This window comes from Haliotis rubra, unplaced genomic scaffold (assembly GCF_003918875.1).
Source record: "Haliotis rubra isolate DU_JTF1 unplaced genomic scaffold, ASM391887v1 Scf1052, whole genome shotgun sequence".
Taxonomy (NCBI): Eukaryota; Metazoa; Mollusca; class Gastropoda; order Lepetellida; family Haliotidae; genus Haliotis; species Haliotis rubra.
The window spans coordinates 46,594-69,629 of record NW_025764951.1 but is presented as its reverse complement, the minus strand read 5'-3'; the positions used below and the strand labels follow the sequence as shown (position 1 = coordinate 69,629).

The window sequence follows — 23,036 nt, the reverse complement described above, 5'->3', positions numbered from 1 at the left end:
ATTTGTTTCTGTTTGATAATTGTATTGATGTTATGCTTATTAAAGCAGTTTCAAACCTATTGACGAATTTGTTGTAATATTTTAAGGAATACTTTGAGAACTATTTCTTCAAGGGTTGGGATACATGTGTAAAAAAGTCGCCAAGTATACACACATCGCTACAATACGGTCTTGAACAGAATGACATTACAACATTTTACAGGTATTAAAACACATCACTGTAAACAATGATCACGTAGAAGTGGGTAAGAAACGTATGTGTAAACATCAAAGTGAGAAATTATAAGAATTGAATGTCACTTTGTGTGTTTGCACTGAAAAATTCTTAATGAATGCATGACGTCACAGGTCAGAAAGGTGAATGAACCCTCGCTCGTGCTATGTTGCATGAAACCCTTCATGAAGCGAAAACAAAACATAATTCAAATGAGGCGCGCAATGACGAAGTGGTCATGTCACCCTGAATTGTACGTAACACTGAATTACATGAATGCACCTGGATTTAAAAAACCCGTGCTCGCCAGAGCGTGCGACCAACTTTGTTGAATAAAGAGAACTTTATATTCTGAATCATTCAGTCCTCACCCGACTTGGACAGTTTAACCCGATGTTATGTTTAAATGGTATCAAAATATTTTAATGGTGACTTTCTCTCAACGTTAAGACATCAGGTCAGTTACCAGTTTGGTTGATGCAATTAACAATCTTCGAGAAGGCAAGAGAAAACATGAGAAAATATCTTCCCTGAATGTCAAGCAGAAGGTATGCTCCTAACATATTATCGGCGCGAATGTACCTGCAGCACCAGTGGAAACCGGTTTGGTTTGGTTGTGGGCGAACATCCGACAAAGTACCCATTTTTAACTGTATAACATCTACGAGAGCAAGATATTCACTCCTCTTCACATACAAACAGGAGTTGTGGTAGTCATCAGTTTGACATCTTGTCAACGCATACATGACCAGAAATAACATGCCAATAGTTCTGTATGCATGTTTACTGTGTATTCAATATAGTGTAGGTTTCTATAGGGCTGTTACGCATGACTACCTGCCTGTGTCATGTGTCTGATGACTGCCGGCAGGCGTCATGTGTCTGATGACTACTTACATGTGTCATGTGTCTGATGACTACCGACAAATGCGGTCTCCATATCCCTGACCCTGTGTCATGTGTCTCTTGATTGCTGACATGTGCCATGTGCCTGATGTCTGCCGATATGACATTGTGTCATGTGTCTGCTGACTGCCGATCTGTGTCATGTGTCTGTTGACTGACTTTTGACTGCCGACATGTGTAATGTGTCTGCTGACTGCAGTCATGTCATGTGTCTGCTGACTACCGACCTGTGTCATGTGTCTGCTGACTGCCGATCTGCGTCATGTGTCTGTTGACTGCCTTTTGACTGCCGACAGGTGTCATTTGTCTGCTGACTGCCTATCTGTGTCATCTGTCTGATGACTGCCGACCTGTGTCATGTGTCTGTCTACTGCAGACAAATGCGGTGTTCGTTGCCCTGACTCATGGCCCAGTACTTTCTAAATGCCTAACTCTTGTTCATCACTCTGACCCCAGGCAACCCCTTTATAATGGTTATCTTGGTGACAGCCAATACTCGACACAACATTGGATAATGCATTGGCCTACAAAAGCCTTGTGCTTCTTTGAAAATGAAAGCGAAAATAGGATTGTTGCTTTACAATATTAGGCGACCTCTACGCAGTGGTAGCAGTCGCCTCAGAATACATGCTTCACGCTGTATGCATCAACCTCGGGCTTAGGACAGACACATCATCCGATATACAAAAATCCAAACATCACCATCAGCATCATGAGTGATTATCAGGTGGGGACTTACCTGTGACACAATCGGATGACACTGACTGGAATCCATCAGTCGGACGTGAGTACTGTGTGTGTTCTACACTAGCCATTGCATCTCAGTGTAGAACTTGGGTACAAGTGAGCACTGTTCCTGAATATTGGTTACATACTATAATCAAGCTTTAGGCCCGTGTTTGGAAACTTGATTGTACCCGTAATGAGAAAAAGAGAAACCGTTACAGTCAAGCAGTTTCCTGTTGTGTACAATATAGAATATAAATCACAAAACAGTTGACCTCGATCTTTACATGTGAATCGCCGATAATCTCTTTGGTGTTCGTAATAAAGGCTTGCTGGGCTTTTTTCACCCCTTGTTCTATGTACTTTTTTTTCTCGTCTTCGCTGATAGCAGACTTACGAGACTTGGATCGAATCTCTTGTTTCATTTTGTTATATTTTTCGAGTTCAGAGAGGATTGAACGAAACTCCTCCTCCGAGATCTTGTTGTCTGTGAGTGCCGTGGAAATACGCTCACTTACTGTGTTAAGCTTTGCTTCGGCCAGAACCCTGATCTCGTTGTGTTTCAATGCCTTACGATGAAGTCTACGTGATGTAAACTTAAGCACCAACCCTAACACCCCTGCCACCCCAGCTGTTATTTCAATACCTAGCACTACGGGGGTAGCCACGAATACCCCCGTACGGAACCCGTCTACAGTTTCCAGGGTCTTCACTACTTCCTCTACGACTGGGTATAGACCCATTCCGTGTGCCTATAATATATCTGATAAAATATTTTTTTAATTGGGTATCAGTTAATAGCCGATCAACGTACTTGAGGTTTATAAGGCCTACGTTCCCATATAGGTGAATAGTGGAAAGGTCAATAGGTAAATTTTGGGAACTTACCCTAAATATACTGGAGCTTATCAAGGGGGGCAGCAACCCCTCACCCGGCCCCGAGTCCCGTCGTATAACGATACTACAATGGTGGTCTTCATAGCCAATAACAGATAGGCTTATTTGCACCCCAGATAAAAGGTCCCATGAGGGCCCATGGACGTTTTTTAAAAAGAGTATTATGATTAATGTGGAGCCTGGAGGCATAAACCTAGGAAATGGTAGGCCAGAGTATATCTTAAATGATAACTGTGCATTCCCGGTGGCATCTAACATGTAACCAGGGTGATTTGGGATTTGGGAAATTCTAATATTTTTAAACCGTCGGATTGAAACCCCCCAAGCAAGATACCGCTGTTCTTAATTTCAGCGATATCCCTAGTGATAGGTCCACCATTACGAAAAGAGACGTAAGGTGTCGTGAGGGTTATGCCGAGCAACCATTTGGGTTCTAAAAGGTGGTCGTGCAGGCGCCAATCAGCTATTTCCACCCTCCTATACACGTTGTCTTTCAAGCGTAGGACGTACGAGATGTTTTCCTCGCCAGTTGATCGAATCCCTCCGTGTCTCCTAGACCCCCGAGTGTGGGTTTGGGTAGATGATCGGCCATTGCCGCCCGCCTATACACGTTGTTTTTCAAGTGTAGGACGTAAGAGCCACCTTCCTCACCAGGCTGATCGAATCCCTCCGTGTCCCCTAGATCATTAAGCGTAGTGTTGGGACGATGACTGGTCATTGTTATAATACTATTACGATATAGTTTCCAACTGGTTGTCTGATAATAGTTCAGGGACTAATTTCACCCCCATGAAGTGTATGTTGTCAGGTAGGAAGATCTTGGTAAGTGACATCGTGTTTTCCACGATCACGGTGACACCCTGCAGACTGGTATTTTAGTCGACACCCACCCGCACGTAAACTGTGCAAACGTGATACTGGTGTCGTTTCACCCGAGTTTGATCCCCTTCACGATTTCGACATCATTCCGCGATGGTTCCCCTAGGTAGACTTGGATGACCAGTGTTGAGTTCGAATTCAGACACCAACTGCAATGTCACGTTTTGCATTCCCGGTTTACTCGATAGCATGTGGGCTGCCATACTGGTGACTGGACTGATGATTACACTACGTCTCTGAGTCGGGACGTAAGCCACTAGCATTGTTCCGTTGTTCACGACTTTGTTTAGGTAGTTGTCTTTGTTATCTGTGAACACGTAGGGTGAGCCGAGCCTAATATTGAGAAACCAGTCGTCTTTATAGGGTACAACACCCACTTATCATCTTCGGTGAAGACGAGCATACATGGTTTGTTTCGGGTGACGGTAGTGTTCTCAACATCGTCTAAGTCGAACAGTTTGCCCCCGAACGATGGGTATATTATCCATTTATCATCACCAGTGTTGACTAGGGTGTACCGAGTGTTGATGGTCGCTCTTGAGGTATCGACCATATCACCTAGGGCTCCACCGGAGGGGACTTCAACGCGTTTGTAAATGTTGTTTTTCAGTTGCAAGGGGTACAATTTACCATCTACTCCGGGAGCGTCGAAACCGCGTGTGTCCCCGAGGTCGGAGATCCCCACATTGATGCATTTTTTCAACCCGGGCCCTTGTGCGCTGGTCATTTTATGTGAAGCGTTATGCTGAGGTATCCTATATTCACGGGATTATGATTTATATCTAACACCGATATTATCAGCTCAGGTATGTTACCCTGAGTCAACCTCTTATACTGCGGCGGTGAAAACGACTCGGTTCTACCGTCGTTGTATTTCTCAGTTTAAACCGGCACTGCTCTCAGTATAGTGGAAGGGTGACCCCCTTGAATGTTGTACATTGTGCTCACCTGGCCGAGATGAATGTACAGCTCTCGGTACGGTACTAGGTCGGGTAACTTCATGCCTGTGACGGTAGTTGTTGGTTTTATCTCGTCAGGCGACATACCGAGTGTCCTCGCCAATGGTCGACCGAACCTCAAGGAGTTTCTTCCGTTGTTGATTAACACCACTGTGCCGTTTGAGTCGTTCATCTTGAGTTCGGCTCCCAGGGGTTTGAAGACCTCATCGCTTAGCGAGCACACACTGTAGTAGCCGTCAGTTATCTGGCTGCGAGCTCCACTAACGAACAGCTTATTGTTGCTGGCATTGATGTTAGTCCATTGCGGTAGGTAGGTGATATCGCAGAGTGAGACTTCGAGTTGACCCGACGTATTATCGATCGCGTGCGTCAGCTGAACGCCCTCACTGCTCGTTATTCCTGGAAGTGTTATGAACATGTTAGAGGATATATGCTCATTATATAATAGTTTTAAAATGTACTCCCCTGGAGTGTTTTACCCTAAACTGGATGTAGATTTCTCACCCATGAAGATCGCGGTCGCCGATGGGATGTATTTCAATGCCCAGCTTTTAGATGTGTTCGGCCTGTATAAATTTTCGGTGACTAACGTTAAGGTAGTTCATGCTTGGTTCAACAACCCGATGCAGTTCTGGCAGAATCAACTCAACTTCGCCGTCTGCTGCGCTACAACGGGGTTTGGTGTGACATTTGGTGTGACACTCGGCGTGGACCGCTGAGTCAGTCTGTGTTCACGTTCCACGTGTACTACCAGGTCAGGCATATATTCTTAAAGAGATCCGCGCTCCGGTCCCACAGGACAAAGCATGGAACGCTGTAAACAACAAGTACGATAGACGGGCCTATGAACGTATTTGCAACGAATTCGAACTGAACCTGAAGACGGATTGGCGTTTGCCAGGGCCGAACCACGGGTTGGGTATCCCCATCGTTCATAACATGCACCTGGTGGATGCCAGCGAGAAGTTGAAAGAATGGGGATACAAGTCGTATTATCACCTCACAACCAACGAGTGGGATGACCGTTACATGGCTTTTGACAACAGCAAGGATTACCGAGTCTGGAGGTTCGAACAGGGGGCAGCGGATGACTGGAAAAAGTTTATGTTGGACACGTCGAAAGGGTTTAATTGTGCCGGGGTAATCAGCTTGAACGACTCGATTCGAACGTACGTGTGGGCGCTGTTGGTTGCGCAGATGCAAATGCTTTCCAACATCCTCGGTAAGGGGCCTGCTTACGATGCTCAGAAACAGTTCATTGTTAATGCTTATATTGCTATCTATTCTCCACTTGATCTCCCGAGTGCCGTCAAATGCTACCAAGACGTGTTGGAATACGCCAGGTCGAAAGTTGACTACGTCTTCGACGTGGGGTTGTACATGGCTCCGAGTGATATGCAACTGAGAGTAAAAAAGTGGTGGGCTACAACAACGAAATAGTCATAACCAACGGCGGACCAAAAGTTGGGCATAAATCCTGATGTTAACACGACCGGTGAAACGGGTATAGTGGCGCCACCCCCGGAGTCCAGGGTTCAACACACACCCCCTGTGGGGTCATCCCAACAGCAGGCGTCCAATCAGCAGCACATCGATCGTAAAACAGCCTTGGTGGTTGGTGGGGTAGCTTTGGGACTTATTTGGTTAAAAATTCCTTAGCCGCTACGTACACCAAACCCACCACGGCGACGATGGCTGCCCACAGGTTTTGACTGAGCCACGTGGCAGTTTTAGCCAAAGCTCCAAGCAGCCACGAGACGATGCTACCAAGGATGCCGGGTAGGGCTTCGGCAGCCTTACCAGCCAGTTTAGCCAGGGCCTCCCCGAGTTTTTTTATCCAGTCTTTGACGCCACTTGGTTTGCCACTGCCGCCGGCAGGCGTGGGGGCACCTCCTGTCAATGGCACCACCAGGGTTGATATGATGAAGCCCAATGCAGTCAGAATGCTGGCGATGGTGATGCCTTGCTCTCGGAAGAGGATCCGAATCCTGTTAGCTAGCGTGGTGTCCTCATTTAGGACTCGATCGATGGTTTCCCGTACTCGACTGATCTGTGATCGGAGGGCTTCCCGGTTCGAGGAAGCGGATTCCAACCGAGTCCGTCTCTCGTCTTCCAAGTTTTTTATTCTCTCCTCGATACGACGTTTCATGTCACTATCCGCTTCGGCGAGTTTTATTTTCTCGCGAGCGATGTGCTCGTCGATTTCGTTAAGTTTCCCCATGTTGTTCACGAGTTCTCCGCGTACATGTTTCAAGGCTTCATCTAGACCGTACAGTTCCATCAGGGGAAATTCGAGCCCCGGTAAGGGGTTTGTCATGGTACGTGGCCAATATTTTTTCGATACTGTCTGACGTTTCTTTAGCACGTTGGGGTATATCACCTTCATCGCCTTTGGGCCTGGCTGCTTGCAGATCTTGGACGACCTTTGGGGGAAGCTTAGATCGCGCGCCACCGTAATCTATGAAGCCTAGTTCATCACGGATCAGTTGGCCCCCACCAGGGTGAGCCTTCAATCGCAGCGTGCCCTTCTTATCCACGGTAAACTTGGAATAGTCCCTCCCCAACGGCTTGATGTTGTCTTTATTTTCAACTGTGTCGTAATAATCATCGACAGCCGGCTGTATAAGCTCAGTCCTTAAGGGGTTAGTGAATGAGGTCTCCTGCTTGTGGAATGCCTCGGCACTATCATCCGACATATCATCCATAGGTATGTACTCAGCCATTATTTAGTATTAAAACTTATATATTTCATTTATATAACAATGTATGGTAGAAAACTAGATCCTTTCAGAAGATCAAGAGAGCCTCTAGGCGTCAGAGCCGTGCGCCAGTCAGAGACCTCCGACAACGACAAACGCGAGCTAGTGCGGAACGTAGGTCGAGCCATCATCAAGAAAACCACTATCAAGATCAGCAGTAACGAGGTGTTGAGCATCGACGACAGTGACGTGTTTCACTGCTACGGGGATCTCTGGAAAAGCGAGGTAGAACGCGTCAATGACGTGTATCAAAGTATCAGCAAATTGACCCGGTTGTGCATGGGGTATGGCTTCACAGCAGACCAGTTAGACAAGATCACGGACGGTGAAAAGGCCATCGCTCAAGCGTACGGGAACAGGTTCTGCGTGCCGCTCGACTTCGAGTTGCTAACGGGGCACGCGCCATTTTACCAGGCCGCGCTGGGTGATAGGCTTGAATACGAGCTAACGTTTAACGACTACAGCAAAGTAGTGCGTACGCCGAACGGTGATGAGGCCAGTTACGTCATAGATAACATCTCTCTGGAGTTCGACATGGTCACTAGCCCCGAGCTGGCCAGGCAGGTTCAAAGCCAGTACTCGGGGAAGGTGGCCATCCTGTACGACCGCAAACTGCGGCATAGATCAGTCGTGCGTGATAAGAGCGACACTGTGTGGAATATCAACCTGAACGTGCCGGCTCAGTTTTTCAACCCCGAGATTGAAAAGGTGGAAGTGACCATCGAGGGTGTGCCCAACCAGCTGTTCAGTCATGGTATGAGACCATACCAGCAGTGGGATGAGATAAAAAAGCCACCGGCTATCAAACAACACCCAGACATAACCAAGGACCTGGACCTTTCCTCTGTGCAGATCGGTGAATACCTGACCACCAAGTACGCACTATGGTTGGACATGCGATCCACGGATGACGATAAACTGCACGGTAGCGGTCGCCGCATAGACAACGGCAGCGAGGGGATAAGTTGCGGGCAAGTTGAAATTATATCTGTAAGTGATTATGGACACGCAACTTAATATAGACAATGGGAGATTCATGCAAGCCATCTACTGATGGCGGCAAGCCATCTACTAGGCCACTGCCTATTGATTTGCTCAGCGACCCACACTGCGCCATAGTGTGTGGGCAGACTGGTTGTGGGAAGACCGTTTTCGTGTTGGATATGTTGGAGGGGTACTACAGGGATGTGTTCGACCACATCGTTATCATGTGCCCTACTCTGAGCATAAATAGAACGTACACGGAAAGACCTTGGGTGATGACTGACCCGGACGTACACAAAGTCGACCCGGGGACACGTCTGCAGGACTTATTGAAACCTCTTCTCGAGATATTGAAAGAGGAGTCGACACTGTTCATACTAGACGACTGCAGCACTAATCGCGAGATAACAAAAAAGAGAGACATGCTATCGTACCTGGCCTTCTCTGGCCGACACGCAAATCACAGTGTCTGGGTGCTAACGCAGAAGTTCAACTCGGTGTTGAAAGACCTCAGGGAGCAGACGCGATGGGTGGCCTTATTTCACTGCAAGGACAGGGATTCGTTCGAGGAGTGTTTGAGAGAGAACGATGTGATGAGTAAATTAGAATGGGAACGGGTGAAGAAACAGCTCGTTGAAACTAAACACGCTAAGCTCGTGCTCAAGACCAACCAACTCGTGGCTTATAGGGTGTTTTAGCTAAGCAATGCTAAGTAAAGCTAAGCAAATGCTAAGCAAATGCTAAGCAAAGCTAAGCAAAGCTAAGCAAAGCTAAGCAAAGCTAAGCAAAGCTAAGCAAAGCAAAGCTATGCCTTTTTTTGAAGTGTTCGTCATGTGCAACTTAACCATCATTTCCCTGTGTTTTACCTGCTTTGAGTATAATATTGTTAAAACTAAAACTTACTTATCACATTATAAGATGGAGTGTGATGAATTACTAGAACAATTGTTGGTGCCAGTGGACGATGATAAGCGAGAGAGACTGGTGGCGTTGGCTGTTGGTGGCAAAGCCAAACATTACTTTGGAGACTACACTCCTGATAAAATTCACAAAATGTCAGCCGAAGAAATCGATAAGCTGTACGCTAGATACGAGGCTAGACTCGGGGCAGAGATGACGAAGACCATAGGATCGGCTATGACCCAAATATACACTGGTATTGCGTCATACTTCCTTCCCATCCCCCCGGAGCGCCGACTTTACTTTTGGGAGGCCCTTGAGAAAGACCCTTTTTTTGAACACGCCTTGAGCTCTATCAGCTGCCAGCTGTACCACAAATACGGTATGTTTTTAGCCCCGGTGACGGCGGCAATTATCACGGCAAAGCATTGCCAATTTGAGACGAAAAATAATAATAATAGTATAGATGGATGCTGCACAGGAGGAGACCCCACAACTGGAGGAGACCCCCACTTTGGGGGAGACCCAGACCCCCACGTTGGGGAAACCCCAACTGGAGGAAACCCCACCTACAGTCACCAGGCAGAAGAATCCTAAGAGAGTAGCTGCCGGTAAAAAACGGTGGTGTAACCAACAGAAAAATTATCATGGTGACTCACCCGTCTCGACTCTTGTTGGTTGTAGGCGTAACTGCTGCCATGGATATCTCATGGTTATATACACGACACAGGGATTCCGGGGACCCCAGGGAGCCCCCGCAATTAGAGGTCAACCCACATATCATGTTATAATTTAATATTTTATATCATATACATAATGTCTGATGAGAAAACGTTCGTCAACGACGCATACCACGCTAACGTGGTCGCCAGTCTAGCCGTAGGGTACGCTCGGTTGACCAAAATGGTGCTTAAACAACCGACTATCAAGCTAGATTTCAACCTGCAGGATATGGGTATGCTCATAATGAACCTTGGTATGGCGATGGCTACAAAGGACATCCTAGTAAAACAAGGGATACTACCTGAAAATATTATGAAGTAAATATAGGATGGCTACGATTGCCATGATGGTTGGTGGTGCGTTAGTAAATGCCTTAGCATTTTCCGGGAGTAATTTCCTCTTCTCGAAACTACGAGAGTCACACGCAGCTGAAATACAGGCAAAAAAGGAAGCGACATAACCTCGATGTAGAACGATTACAGGCGGCACAATCCGAGTACGCTAAAAAACGTCTCCAGAGGATCGATTACATTAACGAACAACTCAGGCGTGAGAGCCATGCCGTTAAAATATTCCACGATGTCGATGACGCAGCAAGAGAATACTACCTACTAACAGGTAAACAGCTGGAATCACTACATCAGCCCACACTCGCTCAGTACTACACACCATCCAAGGGGCAAATGAACCGTGAACTGGTCTTTGTCGCGCTGGGGATAGCAGCGACTGTGTTGGTTGCGAAACAATTAGACTAAATACTCATATAAGTATGCTAAAGATGAGACCTGCTCCGTACAGATGCGAATACATACTTATGGGGAAGAAAGAAGCCTGTGGTAGGAGATGCAGGACTGAGGGGTACTGTTGTTTCCACATGGGAAGCCCTAACTACTCGTGTTCTGTGTGTTGTATAGGGGTTAAAGGGCACTACTGCCTATGTTAAGCTCACGGGGGCAAATGTAGTTAGACATCACCTCATCTACGAGAATAAAAAGGCCTACATAAAAGAACGTAGGCGCCTCCTCAGGATAGACCCCCAATTAGAGACTGTGCACACCTAAAGATAACTATGTTTGTGGAAATTGACCCCGGGGAAAGTATACCCGGCATCGAATCTCTGGTCAAAAACATACTCAAAGATGAACTGAACTTATGGGGACGCTTCAGATTTCAGGTCATATTGGAAGTAGCATGGATTAAAGAGGGTGTTAAGTATACTCACCCCTTCACATGTGGGCGGGACATCAAGACTCAACTTCAAGGAATACTATATCCAACAGTGTAAGTACTGGATTGAAACGGCCCATCTAGTGATTTTATGAGCGCCTCACTATTTTTTACCTTTATGGCAGCCCAATTAGAGATTGATTTTCTTAGGTGTGTGTGCAACTATGACTACTATTCGCGAGCTCAAGCAGATCGCAAGAGAGAGAGGTGTAATTGGTTATTCTCGAATGACCAAACCAGCATTGTTGAGATTACTTAACATACAAGCCCCTCCTACGGTAAAACAATTAAAAGTCCAAGCAAAACAGCTTGGGCTCAGGGGTTATTCCAACCTGGGGAGAGCCGGGTTAGTCGCATTGTTATCACATGCCCCCGTAGCAAAACCTCCCACTGTAAAACAATTAAAAGCTGAGGTACGTAATTTTGGGTTAGGTGGTTATTCCCGTATGAGGAAACCACAGCTTGTAGAACTATTACGGCAGAATAGAGCTATTGACCTACAGTTCATGTGCACTGAGCGCGCTGTAGGCAACTATTTGAGAGGCTGGCGCATGCATGTTGATAGGAACATAGACATCACAGATATCAAGCCTCTGATAGCTGATAAAGTCAACCAGGAACTAAACGATCTGGAAAGTATAAAATTTCAAGTCACAGTGAAAATGTCACTCGATAAACAGGGAAATTGTGTCACTGAGTACGTTCAGCCTTACTTCCGAAGTAGGCAAGAGGTCGTCACGCATACAGAGACCATAGACGCATCAATCGATACCAGTTTTCAGTAGATACGAGAATACCTAGAACGCTACACACACTTGGGGTCCGGGTGGGCTGTAGATAAAATCGATAATGTCTATCTAGACATAGCTAACTACGTGCCGTTCAGAGGTGGGTCATACCTAAACTTGCCTCCATACTATAGGGAAAAACATGCCATGGTCAACGTCTAGAATAGAGGAGACGATTGCCTGAGGGTAGCTACCAGGTCAGCCTTGTTTCCAGCTGACACTCATCCGAACAAGCTTTCTAGCTATCCCCAAGATGATGGGCTCAACTGGGATGGTATAGATGAACCAACCCCCATATCCCAGATCACTAAAGTAGAAAAACAGAATAATCTAGCTTATAACGTCTTTGGGCACGAAGGCAACGCAAAAATAGTACACAGGGTAAGCCCAGTTTTGGGGGAGGAGGGTCGCCAAGTTATCAATATATTCATGATCCAACGACGTGAAAAGTATCACTACACGTGGATAAAACATCTCAGTCGGTTGTTGCACGACCAGTCGAAACACGTTGGGAAAAAACACTTTTGTGTGCGATGCCTGCACGGTTTCAGCCGAGCTGATTTATTAGAATCCCACCGGGAGGATTGCCAAGGTGTGGGACAGACGGCCATACGAGTCGACATGCCTAAGGAAGGTGATAATATCCTAAAATTTGACAACCACAAGAACCAAATGTCTGTGCCTTATATCATATACGCCGACTTTGAAGCCTTGGTCAAACCTGTTGAGGCTGCCGGGGGTATCCCCAATGCTCTACCCACAGGTGAGAGCTTCACACACAAAACACAGGAGCATGAAGCCTGTGGGTTTGGATACATAGTCGTCCGTTGTGATGGGAAAACGAAAGCTCCTGTAGTGTATAGGGGCCCAGACGCGGCTGAAAAATTTCTTAAGTGTTTGCAGGAGGAAGAAAAAATTATTAGGAATGCACTGTATGCAGTCGCTTCCATGCGTATGACCAAAGCCGACCGGCTAGCTCACGCCTGTAGCACTAATTGTCACGTGTGTGACTCACCACTGAACGGCGACTCGGTGAGAGATCACTGCCACGTGAACGATAAGTATAGAGGCGCCGCTCACAGCAAGTGTAACCTCAAGCTTAGAATCACCCTTAAGACAATAAACATCCCCGTGGTCTTTCACAACTTGAGAGGGTACGACTCTCACTTAATCATGCATGCCATCGCTAAAATCGATGGCAACCTGACGTGCATCATGGAGAGATACATCTCCTTCAGCTTAAACGGCCTGAGGTTCATCGACTCGGTTCAGTTCCTCCTGTCGTCACTCGACAGTCTGGTCAAGGCCAACGATACCTTCCCTATCACCGATCGATACACCGACGCCGAGACTAGACCCCTGCTGATGAGGAAGGGTGTGTACCCCTATGAGTACATGGATGGCTGGGCCAAGTTCACCGAAACCAGACTAGCCCCCCATCAGAGAATTTTACAGCAATCTTACAGACTCGGCAATATCCAAAGACGATTACTCACACGCTATTAGTGTATGGAATAAACTAGGCTGTAAGAATCTGGGTGACTATCACGACCTGTACTTGAGGACAGATGTACTGCTGTTAGCCGACGTGTTTGAGACGTTTAGGCGGACATGTTTCAAGCAGTATAAACTCGACCCCACATGGTATTACACCAGCCCAGGTCTGTCGTGGGATGCCTTGTTGAAAAAGACCGGAGTTAAGTTGGAATTGCTTACAGATTATGACATGCACCTATTCATTGAGAAAGGCTTGGGATGCGGGATCTCCATGGCAACCAAACGATATGCGAAAGCAAATAATCAATACGTGAAGGGCTACGACCCAAGCAAGCCAACCAATCATATTCTCTACCTCGACGCCAACAACCTGTACGGCTGGGCTATGAGCCAGTATCTACCCACAGGGGGGATTCCAATGGGAGTCACATAAGGTCGATGTTATGAGCATCTCACCAGATTCGAACAAAGGTTATATCCTTGAGGTTGACTTGGAATACCCCAAGGCATTACACACATCACACAACAGCTACCCCCTGGCCCCCGAACGTATGAGAGTTAACCCAGACTGGAGTACCAACATAACTTGTTAGGTGGGCGGGTGGCAGACGTTGAAAAACTCGTGCCCAACTTAATGAATAAGACCAAGTACATCGTTCACTATCGCAACCTACAGCTGTACCTGTCGTTGGGTATGAGGCTGACCAAAATACACAGGGTGCTCGTGTTCAACCAGAGCCCATGGATGGAACCATACATCAGAATGAACACAGACCTCCGAAAGCTTGCCACCAGTGACTTTGAGAAAAACCTCTACAAGCTCATGAACAACTCGGTATTTGGTAAGACTATGGAGAACCTGAGGAAACGCGTGACCGTGAAGCTGGTTCAGTCGAATGAGGAAGACAAGCTCAGGAGGCTGATAGCCAGTCCGGCATTCAACCGTAGCAAAATATTCACCGATGACCTAGTTGCCCTACACATGAAGAAAAGCCACATCAAATTCAACCGGCCTGTTTACGTGGGGATGAGCATCCTCGATTTATCCAAACACCTGATGTACGACTTTTACTACAACGAGCTGAAGAAACAGTACGACGACAGGTGTGAAGTGCTGTACACTGACACGGATTCCCTGCTGATGGAGATTCGAACCGAGGACCTGTACGAGGACATGAAGAAACGCCTCGATTTGTACGACACCAGCGACTACCCCAAGGACCATACCATACACAGCACGGTAAATAAAAAGGTCCTAGGTAAGATGAAGGACGAGTGTGCTGGCACGCCCATAGCCGAGTACATAGGTTTGAGGCCTAAGATGTACTCCATACTGAAGGCCGACAATGGTGAGATCCGTAAGGCGAAGGGTGTTAAGAAGTATGTGGTGAAACAACACATCAAACACGCCAGATTCAAGGAAGCCTTGTTCAAGACCCGTACCTTTAGACGTAAAATGAACACACTTAGAAGTGATGGGCATAGGATATACGGACTGACTATAAACAAGACGTCCCTGTCACCGATGGATAGATATTGATGGGATAAACACGTACGCGTACGGGCATGAGAAAATTGAACCAAGGACATAGATGTATATATGTCACGGAACCAGAGAAAGTTTGAGGCTATTTACTATAGCCCACGTGGGTACTGGAAAGGAGCTAGCGCTGTAGATAAGCTGGCTAAAATGGCACGAGTACCGCCGGAGGAGGCCAAAGCGTGGCTTGAAAAACAAGCCCTGTGGCAGATCTATTTGCCACCACCACGCTACGTGCCTAGAAGGAAGTTTGGTATTAACATACCTAATAGCATTCACCAGGCCGACCTCCTATTCCTACCCAACGACAAGAGGTACAAGTATGCCTTAACCATCGTGGACATGGCCAGTCGCTACAAGGAAGCCGAACCCTTGACCTCGAAAGACTCAGCCCAGGTAGCCAGAGGATTCGAACGCATATACAAACGCAGTCCGCTGACGTGGCCAACAGAGCTGCAAGTTGACCCCGGCCGGGAGTTCATGGGTGTCGTGTCACACCTGTTAGACAAACACGATACAAAGGTCAGGCGTGGCACGGCTGGAGCCCATCACAGCCAGGCCATAGTTGAGAGATTCAATAGGACTTTGGCTGAACGCTTATTCAGTCATCAGTATGCGAGGGAGATGGCCAACCCGGGGAAGTGATCGACTGAATGGGTCACGAGGTTACCCAAGGTGGTGTCGGCATTCAACCATGAAGCCACCCGGCTCACTGGTAAGAAGCCAGCAGACGCTATCAAACTAAAATCAATAGTGGTAGAGTCGGCTGCTCCATTGCGTGGGAAAGAGAAACAGATACCAGATAGGGCCCTAGTGAGGTATCTATACCAGCCGGGAGAACACGAGGGTGATAGCCATAAGAGAGCCACCGATCCTATATGGTCAGTCAAAACTTACAACATAGATAAAGTGGACATCAAAGAGGACGAGCCTAACTTGTACTACTAGAGGGATGGGCCAGGTAGAGGGTTTGTTAGAGCGGAATTATTGATCGTACCGTACAGCACAATGTTACCTCCTGCCAACACGGCATAGAGGCAAGTGGAGATCCTAGGATAGACCCGTTAAACCGAGATACTTCAGCCATGTCCCCGGTAGCTCAGTCGGTTGAGTGGTGCGGCTGGGAGGTATAACATTGGGCGTTCGTATCCCGCTGGCGTTTCAACTTTTTAAAAGGCTTTTGAGTGCCGGGGGTCTCAAAAGCAGTAGGGGTAATGGTGGCGGGATCAAGGGCCTGAAATTTGGCAGAGGCTTTTGTTGGACTTGGTCCAGAACTATCATGTCTAGAGAGAGAGCATTACGTCTTGTAAGGGAAAATGAATGTAATATGCTTGGATAATAATATCTGAAATAAGTTCAATAAATGTGGATAGATATGTACACAATGCATATTTATCGTCAGTAGTATTGTTGGTGGAAGTACAAGCTGCTCTGCCGGATCCCTGATTAATATGCACGAGAACTCATTCATATGATAATGAATGCATGATGTCACAGGTCAGAACGGTGAATGAGCCCTTGTTTCATTTAATGCGGTCGTGTTATTTTGCATGAAACCTTTCATGAAGCGAAAATAAAGCATAGTTCAAATGATGCGCGCAATGACGAGGTAGTTATGTCACCCTGAATGAATGTACCTGGATTTTAAAAACTCGTGCTCGCCAGAGCGTGCGACCTACTTTGTTGAATAAAGAGAACTTTATATTCAAAATGTTAATTGAGGGTGTGACTTGAAACTATTGAAATCAACTTGTAAAGGAGTGCTGAATCATTCAGTCCTCAGCCGAATGTACCTGCAGCACCAGTGGAAACCGGTTTGCTTTGGTTGTGGACGAACACCCGTACCCATTTTTAACTGTATAACATCTACAAGAGCAAGATATTCACTCCTCTTCACATACAAACATGAGTTGTGGTAGTCATTAGTTTGACATCTTGTCAACGCATACGTGATCCGAAATAATATGTCAATAGGTCTGTATGCGTGTTTACAGTGTATTCAATATAGTATAGGTTTCTATAGGGCTGTTGCGCATGACTGTCGACCTGTGTCATGTGTCTGATGACTGCCGACCTGTGTCATATGACTACTAACACGTGTCATGTGTGTGATGAATGTTGAAATGATTTAAATTCGTTGAGTGAAACTAGATTATATTTGCAAATTAAAGATTGTTTAGATTTTGAAAAGTATCTAGTACATATTGATATAATTATTGCTCTTACACGGTTCAGACTGAGTTTACATACACTGATGATTGAAAAGGGTAGATGGACTACACCTAAAACACCATTACACGATCGCCTGTGTCCTTTTTGTGTGAACGATGTTGAAGATGAATATCATATCTTGCTCATTTGTCCAAAATATTTAAGTATAAGGAATCTACCAAAGCATGTCATTGCCGGACCAAGTATGATAAAGTTTGTGAACATGCTACAAACTGATAATGTACAACTATTGATTGGTATTGCTAAAAGAGTTTATCATATCTTTAAAATGGAAAGTACAATGGACATGTTATAATTATTTACTCTTGGGTTACCATCTCTCATTTCTGTTAAATTTTTGTATATCAAACTATGTACATCCACAAACACTCACGACTGTGCAATTAAACTTTGTAACTGTTGTGTTTGGCTTGGTACGCTGAGGTGAGCAGATGTGCTCTGTGGGAGCTCTCGGGCTTATCTCACGGTTGACTGATCTTGAAGTGACTGAGAACATTCGAAGTTACGCTTGCTTACTTCAAGAAATGGATACATTCTCTTGTGCAGTGTGAATTTTATGGACTATTCCTGGATTTTAAGGAAACCAGTCTGGTAAATATACTATTTACACACTTCAAGCATGAGTGATCAGAACTGTTAATGCAGAACACAAAAACTGATACTCGCAGCAACAGGGTTTAATGTATTGATATTTAAGAAATTACAGTTCATAATAAATGGCTGCTGCTGAGGACTTGATGAATATTATTGCGTTCACTTGAAGAGTAAAGTTGCTGATGAGCTGATGAGGTTCAGAAAACTACAACAAACAATGGCTTTCGATGAAATTCAGAAAAATGTACAAATTTCATAGCACATAACATTCAATGTTTCATTCGAATGATATGTGAATACATTGAAATTGCAAAAGTAACAACTACAAATTTACACATAATTGTGTGAAATATATTAACAATTTTTGCACAACCAATTAACATTTTGGCATATATACAATTTCATTGTAATTTAGAGATAGTACAAATTAGCAATGAAAGGGTAAAGTACTCACATATGTGTCTTTACATAGTTCAGCTTACAGTCAGCTGGGTGACAACCAGGCAGCATGGAGGTCCAATACACACTGGTAAGCATGTGCTCCAAAATGCATGAGCTTTGGAGAGGTCATGATGTGACCTGTGAGCTTTGACATCACACATGAAGGTGAAGGCCACAGGGTAATGGAAATTTACTGGGCCACATTGTTTACAATTTTGACTGATAAGGATTTAAATGGAAATGAACTTTAGATATTAATTAAGTGTTTTAATTATTGGACCACCATGGATAAAAAACTAAACACCAATTGTCACAACTTAGTAAACAATTACATTTGAAAGAATTTGTACATTGAAATGTATGTAAAGAAACCTTGCATTTACAAGAACTCTTCACAAGTATATGACACACAAGATCATAATGACCATGACTACGATATCATTAAAGAACTTGATGAAATATTAGGATAATGTGACAGAAAAACTTGTGAAAGAAAGCTTATAGACAAATTTGATAATGATGAATCTGGTCTAAACTTCAAAAGACAGTCTGTATATGACGTGGCAAAGACACAATGTGATGATTTTCCAGACGGCGTCTTGATCAAGAGAATAAAACGACAAACTAAGAGTGTCTCGACAAAATATGCATCTTATATATATCTGCTGTATATGTTTGTCAAAGGCTGTGTGCCTGCACATGTAATACAGAACGAAGTTCTATCTCGACAAAAGTGTACCAGTGCTGCAGCAGACAACGAGACAAAGATATAATATGTAGTGTTCTGTCTAAAATGATGCATATGCATGAAGACATGACGAAGATTTTTCAGTATGTAACCCAAGAGCTACAGGACTTTCGAGATAAATACAACTCTGACATGTTACAACTTACTGGCGCATATGAGTGTAAGAGAGATGACGCTAGACGTGTCGAGATTGAAAATGAACGCCATCGGGCCCATGTGAAAGCACTCAAGGCAGAAGTTGTTCAGTTACAGACACAGCTTGAACAAAAAGACATTGATTTCCAAGTCATAAAAGATACATTGGATTCGACCATAACTCGTATCGACAAAAATGTACGTGAAGTTGATGGACAAATTTATTGCATGAGTACACGAAGTAAGCTCATGTATTCAGAATGTGTTAAGACTGGCTATCATCTCCCAAGCCAATCTGTAAAGCCAGCTTTATATAACAACACCACACCAAGCCATCCAGATACACCCAGCAGCACGCAACTCTCTCACAAACACAAGCGATTGCATAATCACAGACACATACTCAAGCAATGGTGACAAGCAATGTGATCAGCAATCAACACACCCTGCTGGACAGAGTAATGACAACAAACAAGACAAAAGAGATGTTACAGTTACTTTCAACAACCACTGGAAACGTGCATTCACTTGAGTACACAGAAGTAACAACAGGCGTTTTGTGCTCAGTTACGTTCGTGCTGACGAACCTTTTGACGTTGTGAAGGATGCTATCTGTAAGTATGCATCAGATCGTGGTGTTACTGTCACGAACACTGTGCTGCTAAAACATTGGGACAGCAGATACAACCCAACCTACACCATCAGGATAGCTGTCTCCAGTAAGTGTGCTGACGTCATAGCAGATGATGACTGTTTCTGGCCCGAAAACGTCAACTGTCGTGAGTGGGTGCCAAAGCAACAATGGTACGGTGATAACAGACAATAATGACCATGAAGAACGTCATGAACATTTTACTTATGGCAATGACGCTCTCCCGTATTATCACTTGGAACGTTAGGGGTGCCGCTACGTGTCTAGACGAAATCAACACCAAACTAGACTGCACAGATGTGATGTTTATCAGTGAAAATGGCTACACACGGATCAGCTATCCCTCCTTACAGATCTACATACAGACTTCGATGTGTATGTTAAGTGTCAGACTGATCACTCCTCACTCAGAGGAGCAGGAGGAGTCGCTATGTTTGTACGGAAAACGATAGTTACTCCACCTCTAGTCTGCACATCCCGGGGAGTGATCATGTGATTGGTGTGCAGCTAACTACGTATAAGACTCCGATCCACATCATTGGTGCACGTCTTTCATCTACCAATGTCTTGGACAGTGTATACAGTGACAAAATGAATACCCTCTTTGAGGCTTATGACAGACATTCATATAACGGTGAGACTGTCCTGGTCGGTGACTTTAACACAGATCTACGTGACTGTAAATATATGAAATCTAGATCGAGAATGATTTAAACATATTTCTATTCCTGAAGATGAATTGGGATTGGTGAACAAGCATTACTGCTTTTATTAACACCGCTCCCATGCAACATATAATACAACATGAAAATGGAGGATTTGACGTCATCGATACTGACCATTGCATAAATATAATATATTTAAAATATATAAATATATACAAATTACATGAAATACAACTATTCTCTAAGTAGTCACAAGTTAGAGAGTTACAGTTGTGTGTGTCTAGATCGAGAATGCTCCTTCGAGCCTTGCATGAACGGAATGTCCTACATTATATACTTATACAAGGAAATTTAGGGATATCCAAACTATGATTGATTATGTTTTTGTCAACACAGAGCATAGATGTAATGTCATTGGTTACGCCATAGATAACCATCAGCTTTACAGTATATCTGATCACTATCCCATACAGGTATACTTTTCTTCCTTTTTTTTCTTTTTTTTATTGGTTCCCAAGATTACAATATTGCAGATATACCAAGCCATGATACGTACGGCTTAAAAGTAATATGGCTACATGATGTACAGGTGAGATATTTTTGTATTGATATATTTATAACATGCATAATTCATTAAATTGATAATGTACAGATGTACAGGTGAGATATTTTTGTATTAATATATTTATAAACATGCATAATTCATTAAATAGATAATGTACAGATAATGTCCGGTACAAGTCAATACAGTTCAAGTCATCTAAGTACTTGGGAGAGAAGGCTCCATTTATGATGGAAATTATTTATTTTATCACTTTTGGCTGATATATGTTTTTCCACAAAGAATATTTCTTTTAGAGTTTTTATATAGAAAGTTAGATTTGGAAGCATATTTTTAATACAGCATAAGTGAATATGTCTCTTTGAAGCAATGATGATGTGATGTTAGTAACCTATTTTCATTTTGAGTACCAAACCAAATCATGTTTTTTGATAATTTCAATGGATGTGGATAATAATTGTTAAGCCGAATTTGTAGGTTTATCCAAAATGTTTGAGTCTCCTGACATTCCCAGTACACATGACACACACTCTCATTTACATCTTTGCAATTGTTTTCATGTTGACTAATTCCTTTTTTGTGTAAATAATACCTTGTAGACGTCTATATTGAAAGTCTATAAGCTTTGTATCTTGCAATCCCTTTCCATATACTGTAAATATATTTTTCCAATCCAAGTCAGTTTCAGAAAATAAAAACTGCCATTTATTACAAATGTTTGGATATTTATCATTACAAATAAGTTCATCTTAAAAAAGTTCTGCAGCCTTTGGATGCTTTTACTAAATGTATCTGGCATTGGTTAACATTCAAATTACTGACTGGAATAGAGAGACAGTGCTTTAAAGTATATTTCCAAGATTCAGGTAAAATGTTCAGTAAATATCTGAAATCTAAAAAGGTGCCTTTGATATGATAAGTTTCTTTTAAAGATTCTATTGATAGTAAACCATTCTCATCACATATATCCCTAATATTCATAATCCCTTTCTCTACCCAATTCTTTATAAAATATGTAGAGTTTTTGAAATTGTGATTGGGATAAAATTTGATTAATGTTATTTCGATCAACATAATGTTGTTTGTGAAATAGTTTCCAAGCTTTTAGCACATCATGCCAAAAAGGATTTTCAATCTCAAGAAAACTTTCAGAATTAGCTCCAAAGTTAAATATGTATTTCAAAGGTATATTGCATGGATTTTTATTTTCCTTTTTTTAAAAATATAATCTTAAGGTTGATAATTTCAAAGCATCAATAAATCTACTTGTATCAATTATTCTCAATCCTCCATCTTCATATCTACTTTTTATTACACTCCTCTTTATTTATCATTTTTATCATTCCAAATGAATTTAAAAAATAGTTTTCAAAGCGAAGTCATAAATTCTGCTGGAGGGTTGGGCAAGGAATTGAAAATATGAACTAGTTTGGAGATTGCTAGGGGTTTTATTACTGTTATTTTACCAATAAATGTTAAATTTCTTTTTCTCCAAGATGCTAAGAGTCTATTAATTTCTTCCAGTCCCTTTCTGGTTTTGATTACCCATAGGTTTTCAAGATCTGGTGTAAATTTAATACCAAGTACATCAAATTCACCAGTTACCCATTCAATTTTCAGGTCATTACATATTTTATCAGTAGATTAAGCTTTTGATCAAATCCAGATTTTATCAAATGCATTAATTGTGTCGATAGCGAGATATAAACTCTCCTCGGTTCCATCAAGAAATAGTTCAGTATCATCAGCGTATTGATCCAGCATAATCAATTTCAGATTTTAAAATATTTTAAAATAGATTAATATAAAATTGAGGTTCACCATTATTAGATCCATACAGATTAATCTTCCATTGAAATATCAGCAATAATATAATTGCCATTTTCATCTATTAAGGTCCTATGTATCTTGATATCAGTATCATTATTAAAAAGTATGGCAACACCTCTAGAATTAGATTTAAAAGGAACTATGATGGCGGTGTGGTTGACAGAGCATCTGTCAGGAG

At 43.5% G+C, this 23,036-nt stretch overlaps 1 protein-coding gene and 2 long non-coding RNA genes across 6 annotated transcripts in view; 1 reads left to right on the top strand and 2 right to left on the bottom strand.

Annotated features, from left to right (window-relative positions):
* LOC124276596 overlaps positions 1 to 23,036 on the top strand; it is a 210,787-nt gene that overhangs the window by 171,455 nt on the left and 16,296 nt on the right. The window contains exon 1 of one of the 4 annotated variants that reach the window (XM_046712250.1): positions 1,746 to 1,904. The exons of the other annotated variants lie outside the window; for them this stretch is intronic. The gene's annotated coding sequence lies outside the window, so the exon portion shown is untranslated. Of the gene's footprint in view, positions 1 to 1,745; positions 1,905 to 23,036 lie in introns of those variants that run through there. 4 annotated transcript variants of the gene reach the window in all.
* LOC124276706 lies at positions 289 to 21,041 on the bottom strand. The gene is made up of 3 exons (XR_006898630.1): positions 20,861 to 21,041; positions 17,546 to 17,548; positions 289 to 299 (listed from the first exon to the last, which is right to left on the bottom strand). It is a non-coding gene; the product is annotated as an uncharacterized LOC124276706 (long non-coding RNA).
* On the bottom strand, positions 17,901 to 18,944 carry LOC124276692. The gene is made up of 2 exons (XR_006898623.1): positions 18,280 to 18,944; positions 17,901 to 18,030 (listed from the first exon to the last, which is right to left on the bottom strand). It is a non-coding gene; the product is annotated as an uncharacterized LOC124276692 (long non-coding RNA).